The sequence below is a fragment of the Oncorhynchus mykiss genome, chromosome 32 (assembly GCF_013265735.2).
Source record: "Oncorhynchus mykiss isolate Arlee chromosome 32, USDA_OmykA_1.1, whole genome shotgun sequence".
In the NCBI taxonomy this organism is placed as follows: Eukaryota; Metazoa; Chordata; class Actinopteri; order Salmoniformes; family Salmonidae; genus Oncorhynchus; species Oncorhynchus mykiss.
Window position 1 is genome coordinate 30131102 of NC_050572.1, and position 8012 is coordinate 30139113.

The window sequence follows — 8012 nt, forward strand, 5'->3', positions numbered from 1 at the left end:
CATTTCAGGCTTCAAACATAAAGATATAAAACTGTATTTTTTTGTGAAGAATCAACAACAAGTGGGACACAATCATGAAGTGGAACGAAATTTATTGGATATTTCAAACTTTTTTAACAAATCAAAAACTGAAAAATTGGGTGCGCAAAATTATTCAGCCCATTTTTTATTTTTATTTTTTGAATTTTATGAAACAAATCATTTTTATTCATTTCACTCCACCAATTTGGACTCTTTTGTGTATGTCAATTACACGACATCCAAATCAAATCCATTTAAATTACAGGTTGTAATGCAAGAAAATAGGAAAAATGCCAAGGGGGATGAATACTTCTGCAAGGCACTGTATCAAGCCTTTTTTGAAATACTATTCGCGCCATTGTTAGATTGTTTTAACTATTCCTATAGAAATGGTAGTCTGTCAGGTACTCAGAAGGAAGGTCTGATGTCACTATTATTAAAACAAGACCCAGATGGCAAATATAAAGATCCAGTCTATCTAGAAAACTGGAGGCCCCTTTCACTTTAATCTGGTGATGCTAAAATACTATCGAAATGCAAAGCACTTAGAATTAAAAAGGTTTTACCAGGTATTGTTCATCCTGATCAGACAGGTTTTTTTACATGGACGATACACAGGTGCTAATATATGACAACTACTAGAAATAATAGAACATCATAAAACATCTAAGAAGCCAGGCCTGATATTTATAGCAGATTTTGAAAAGTTCTTTGATAAAGTAAGACTGGATTTTATTTATAAATGCCCAGATTTTTTTTCAATTTCGGTGATTCTCTTATAAAATGGCTAAAACTAATATACAGCTACCCCAGATGTAAAATAGTAAATAGCGGCTACTTCTCAGAGAGTTTTGAATTGTCAAGAGCAGTTAAACAAGGTTGTCCGTTGTCACCATATCTATTTATTATGGCCATTGAAATGCTAGCTATTAATATCAGAACCATTAACATTAGAGGATAAGAAATCCAAGGCTTAAAAACAAAGGTGTCCGTGTATGCCGATGACTCAAGTTTTAAATAAGTCCGCATGCTAGACTAAAACCAAATTATAAGTGTACAATATTGCGTATTGGATCTTTAAAAAATACAACTTTTACATTACATTACATTAGTAGACATTCTTGGTATTCATATCACAAAATATATAAATGGGCTCTCCACAATGAATTTCAATAGAAAACTAGATCCTGCAACAATGGACATGTAAAAATATATGTCTATTTATGAAAAAATTGCCCTGATTAACTCTTTGGTCATAGCTTAAATTCCTGTTAATATAACTGCACTGTCCAATTGACAGGAGCTATTTCTGCGAACAAAATGTCATGCTATTGTTTGGGGAGAGCTCCTAACAACAAAACACTTTTTTCACCGGGATAGGTTTGATAAATTCACCTCTGAAGGCAAATTGCGTACTTGCATTCGGAAATCTTGCTCTGATTTATCATCCAAAGCGTCCCAGAGATAACATGAAGCGTCGTTTTGTTAGATAAAATCCAAGAAAGGAAAGCAAAGAGATTCCTTTGCAAAGAAAGGAATCTGTGAAAATCTCACCCGTTGTTTCAAAGAGTCAAATCACATTCGTATGTATTCCTCAGAGATCCTAGAGGGTAACAAGACTTCACTATATCATTAGGGGTGTAGTATATCCTATAGGACACCATATTTGGTTTGAGAGCAACGCCTTCATGGCACGCCGATGACGTGGGCGGCCATTACTTGAACGACTGTATCTTTGTCAAACAAGCAATGAGCTGGGCTTTACGGGAGTATCCGGAAACCACGTACAGTTGAAGTCACGCTTTTTCAGTTCTGCCCACAAATGTTCAATAGGATTGAGGTCAGGGCTTTGTGATGGCCACTCCAATACCTTGACTTTGTTGTCCTTAATCCATTTTGCCACAACTTTGGAAGTATGCTTGGGGTCATTGTTCATTTGGAAGACCCATTTGCGACCAAGGTTTAACTTCCTGAATGATGTCTGATGTTGCTTCAATATATCCACATAATTTTTTCCCCTCATGATACCATCTATTTTGTGAAGTGCACCAGTCCCTCCTGCAGCAAAGCACACCCACAACATGATGCTGCCACCCCTGTGCTTCATGGTTGGGATGCTATTCTTCGGCTTGCAAGCCTCACCCTTTTTCCTCCAAACATAACGATGGTCATTATGGCCAAACAGCTCTATTTTTGTTTCATCAGACCAGAGGACATTTCTCCAAAAAGTACGATCTTTGTCCCCATGTGCAGTTGCAAACCGTAGTCTGCCGTTTTTATGGCAGTTTTGGAGCAGTGGCATCTTCCTTGCTGAGCAGCCTTTCAGGTTATGTCGATATAGGACTCGTTTTACTGTGGATATAGATCATTTTGTACCTGTTTCCTTCAGCATCTTCACAAGATCCTTTGCTGTTGTTCTGGGATTGATTTGCTCTTTTCGCACCAAAGTACGTTTATCTCTAGGAGACAGAATGCGTCTCCTTCCTGAGTGGTGTGACGGCTGCGTGGTCCCATGGTGTTTATACTTGCGTACTATTGTTTGTACAGATGAACATGGTACCTTCAGGCTTTTTGGAAACTGCTCCCAAGGATGAACCAGACTTCTGGGGGTCTACAATTTATTTCTGAGGTCTTGGCTGATTTCTTTAGATTTTCCTGTGATGTCAAGATAAGAGGCAATGAGTTTGAAGGTAGGCCTTGAAATCATCCACAGGTACACCTCCAATTGACTCAAATTATGTCAATTAGCCTATCAGAAGCTTCTAAAGCCAGGACATCATTTTCAGAAAATGTCCAAGCTGTTTAAAGGCACAGTCAACTTAGTGTATGTAAACTTCTGATCCACTGGAATTGTGATACGTTGAATTATAAGTGAAATAATCTGTCTGTAAACAATTGTTGGAAAACTGACTTGTGTCATGCATGTAGATGTACTAACCGACTTGCCAAAACTATAGTTTGTTAACAAGACATTTGTGGAGTGGTTGAAAAACACGTTTTAATGACTCCAACCTAAGTGTATCTAAACTTCCGACTTCAACTGTATACAATGAATATGAATTGGGTGGGTTGAGATTATTAAATATAAAAGCACTAAACCTCACCCTAAAAGCTTCACTTATTCCAAAGTTTTACTTGAACCCTAAATGGTTCTCAGGTAGATTACTAAGAAAAGCGCATTCATTGTCTAAAAATTGCCTTTTTACCTTTGTGAAGATTGCCATGTCTGATTTTCGCTGAATTGAAAATGATGCTTTTCTCAAAGTATCTCTCTTTCAAACAAGCATTGCAGAGCTGACTACAATTTAAATTTCATTTCCCTGAAAAGATATAACTATTATTACAACAAATATTATGGCTGAACTCAAATGTGCTGGTTGATAAAATACCTGTATTTATGGGAAAGATGTTTGAAAAGGGTATTTTGTTCTTAAATGATATTGTAAATTGGAATGGTAGAGTTACATATTTCATGGAGTTATCAGAATTGTATGGGAAGGTCTGCTCAATCCAAGAGTACAACCAATTGATTACACCATTACCCCAAACATGGAGGAAGCAGGAGGCAGCAGGATGAGATTGGGAACTGGTCTGTCTGTCCAATATAAAGGATCAAAACTGGCTGAGGAATAAAAATAGCATAAATAGGGAAGTATACCATTTTAATTTGAGGACCAGGATGTTGACAACTGTGCCATACAGATTGAAAAATAGTTTGGAAGAGATTTTTGATGTACCGATTCCATGTTAGGGTTTAAGAATTGATATATAAAACGACGCAGGATTCAAGAATTCGTGCTTTCAGATAAAATTATTATATAGAATTATTGAAACCAACAAAATGTTGAATATTTGGGGCATAAAATTATCGAAGCTCTGCAGATTTGGTTGTGAGGATACAGAATCAATAAACCATTTGTTTTGTTATTGCCCTCAGGTAGCCCGTTTCTGGTCTCAGGTTCAGGAATGTCTGAAAATGCATAAAATTGACCCTAGAAATAGTACTGACGGGAGATCTGGAGAGACATATTTGAATGATATACACTACCGTTCAAAAGTTTGGGGTCACTCCAGGATGTTGGCCTTCTAGGCAGAGTTGCAAAGAAAAAGCCATATTTTTGTCCAGTGTCTGTGTTCTTTGGCCCATATTAATCTTTTCTTTTCATTGGCCAGTCTGAGATATGGCTTTTTCTTTGCAACTCTGCCTATAAGGCCAGCATGCCGGGGGTCACCTCTTCACTATTGACGTTGAGACTGGTGTTTTGCGGGTACTATTTAATGAAGCTGCCAGTTGAGGACTTGTGAGGCGTCTGTTTCTCAAACTAGACACTCTAATGTACTTGTCCTCTTGCTCAGTTGTGCACCGGGCCTCCCACTGCTATTTCTATTCTGGTTAAAGCCAGTTTGCTCTGTTCTGTGTAGGGAGTAGTACACAGTGTTGTACGAGATCTTCAGTTTCTTGGCAATTTCTCACATGGAATAGCCTTTATTTTTCAATACAAGTATAGACTGACGAGTTTCAGGAGGCCAGTTTTATTGCTTCTTTAATCAAAACAACAGTTTTCAGCTGTGCTAACATAATTGAAAAGGGTTTTCTAATAATCAATTAGCCTTTTAAAATGATAAACTTGGATTAGCTAACACAACGCGCCATTGGAACACAGGAGTGATGGTTGCTGATAATGGGCCTCTGTACGCCTATGTGCAATGATTCCTCCTTTAAAAGTTGTGAGCTTGCACCGCGGGATTTAGAGGTACCCAGCGTCACGGCTTCATTGCTCCAGACCACCACAAGGGGGAGTTAGAGCAATCATTATGCATTTGGTCCCAAGGATTTTATATGACCAATCATATCGAGTGCCAATGACGAATTTTGACGTGAGCCACTCGTGCCTGGTGGCGTTCTTCAACAAAGATGGCTGACAAAACATTACGGAGGAACCAAATGTAAGTTGTTTTAACGTCATAACGAGTCAAGCAAAAAAATTACAATTGAGAGGAATATTTTAGTTAATGTAGAGACATATTTTTTTTGTCATCAAGTTAATTTACGAAAATCGCTATTTAGCTAGTTATCTGACTAGCTAACATTAGCCAGCTAGCTAGTGTTAGGAGAATGAATTTGTAATTAGTGTTGTTTAATGTTTTAGGGACTCCTGAGAAAACCAGCCAATCAGGCTGTCGTCTTGTGAAACAGTGGATGTAAAGAATCTAGCTAGCTAAAGCATTTACTGCAAATTGAATGTACAATTATGTAAGCTTGCCTTGCAATGCAGCTGAAGTAACATAGCTAACTATTTACTTGCTTATTGTGTAGTGGAGAATAAAAATAACTGTTGTGTATGGACCCTGAAACGTTTGGTATGAATATTAGTTCAGAACCTAGCTATGAACCTCAGCTATCATAGTTGTTGTATCAACTTCAAGTCTGAATGGCATTAAATGAAGCCTATGTGTAACCGGTGTGAAATAGCTAGCTAGTTAGAGGGGTGTGAGCTAATAGCGTTTCAATTGGTGACGTCACTCGCTCTGAGACCTTGAGGTAGTTGTAACGATGCTTCGAGGGTGGCTGTTGTCGATGTGTGCAGAGGGTCCCTGGTTCGAGGCCAGGAGAGGGACGGAAGCAAAACGTTTACACAGTAGAATATAATAACTTTATTGTGTCAAGGATGCAAGTCCTATATACACATGTACTGTAGTTATTACCACGCATGAGATTCCCACATTGTAGCTTGTACATTGAATATATTCACTGATCATGTACTCTTCCTTGGCAAATAAAGGTGTGGTTCAGGTATGAATCTCTGAGAAATTTTTCAGTCATATCAAACTCCATTATTTGAATGATGCTGTGTCCGCATGTATGTATTACAATTATAAACTTTAACAGTGTTTCACCACTTCTGCTCCTGGGACATCAATAAGTACACATTGTAACTATGCAATAGACTAGAAACATGATTGATATGTAATTCATATACACAGAAAAAAAACTATATATATCTAACTCCCTTCATCTGCATTAATCTGAGGACAGAGGATAGTATTTCAATAAGATACTTAATTTCAACCAGTGGAGAATGTGAAATGCTTTATTGAAAGAAGTTCATTATCCAGGTGTTATAAATACATAAATGCATTATAATTACGATAATTGTAATATTATATTATGAATACAAGTTCAAACTGTACTTCAATGCACATATGGTGTGCATTATAAAACGAGGAAGAAAGACAAGGTGGGGAGAGAGGTGTAGAAGACAAAAAGGGAAAGAGGTAAGAACAGTGGCCGACAGCATATGATTCATGAATTACAGTGCTACCCTAATATTCTCTCAGTTCACCATAATTGCGGTGTCTCCTAACCAGCTTCGGGCCCCCAGTTGACCTGAAGGTTATCTTAAGAGCGGGTGAGGTGGCGATGACGGGACTGGCTTCCTCTCTCACATGAAAACATACCTGCAGACGAGGGACAGATGAATAGAGAGAGCATGGTTAAGCATGATTCTTTTTATAATTTATTATTATTTCAATGTAAAGCATCTCTTTAATAATACTTCCTGTTGACCCAACCAAGTGACATCTCACCTATGATCATGCTGCGCCCTCTGTGTCAGCCATTTCAGATGCGGGAGGGGTTCACCAAAACAGCTGATATAACCTACAGGATTTAGGGAGAAGTGGGAGAGGGATGAAGTGAAGAAGAGAGACTGTTATTGTGTGTGTGTGGTCTCACCTGGTGTCCGCACTTAGTGGCTACAGAGTACTTTATGCTGAAAAACAGACACATGAGGACAAACAATAGAAGATAATGTCAATAGAAGAGAATGTCAATAGAATATACTGTATGTGACACAGACTAATGGAGTGTACCTGAAACATGTAAATATAGAGGGCTATGTGTCTCACCACCACACCACCACACCACCAGGGAAATCATGACTTGGCAGCAAAAGATAGTAACATATAGTCCTGTGAAAATGGCTGTGTTAATGGGGTGAAAATGTGAAAATTAGCAGCTGACATCTTAAGTTTTTTTTAAATGAATGCATGTGAGACAGGTTCCATATACAACAAGACAGGCCGAGATGGAGAAAAATAACACAGAAAAGTTTAATTACTTCTGGTTATGGACACTTTTTCCAGCAATAAAGCTTCTACGGCCTTTTCCTCGGACAGTGAACATCTGGCAATATCTAAATTTTCGACCCCTTGATCTGCTCGGTCTCTGAAAGTAAAGAAAACAGCTTATTTTTTTATAGATATGAAACAATAACTGAGATATGACCGTTCAATCTAAAGTAGCAGATACTTCAATACAGCCCAGTGCTGCTTACCTGAGATGCCATCTTCGTAGGTGTCCGCTTTGACTTCCTTTGTGTCAGAAAAAGTTGCTTTCAGAACAATTATTTTTGATGAAAAATAAAAAAGGTTTTGCTCTCGTAAAAAGACACAAATGTACCTCCATAGCATATAGCAATTTGCCTGTGAATAACCACACCTTCATACAAACGTGCTACTGTATGCAGAATTCGTGACGCACACCAAATATGCCGCCATATCCTGCCAGCACGTCCCCAAAGGCAAGCCACTCGGTGGAAGAGGGAAAGGAATGAGATTGGAACAACAATTTGTTGCAGGTTAGGGAGGGGGGCTAATAGCTGAACAATAGACTATTCAACCTTTACTAAAGAATAGTCTAATAGCTGAGCTAAGTGTGGGAAAAAACCCTCCTATCGTAGACCAGATTTGCCTTAACGACCAAGGGGTAGCTTCCTACTCAATGTAATAAAGTAATGACTTTTCAAATAAGTTACCTTACAAGTTATGTTGGCTGACAATTTGTTAGCTACGCTGTCCTTACGACAATAGAACGAGTCAAAATTCACCCAAGGCTGAAAAAACGGCTTAAGAACGTTGGCTAAACTGGAACGCTAGCGCGAGCCCATAGCAAAGTAATAGAATCGAACGTTCGCAGAGCCTGTTTTGAC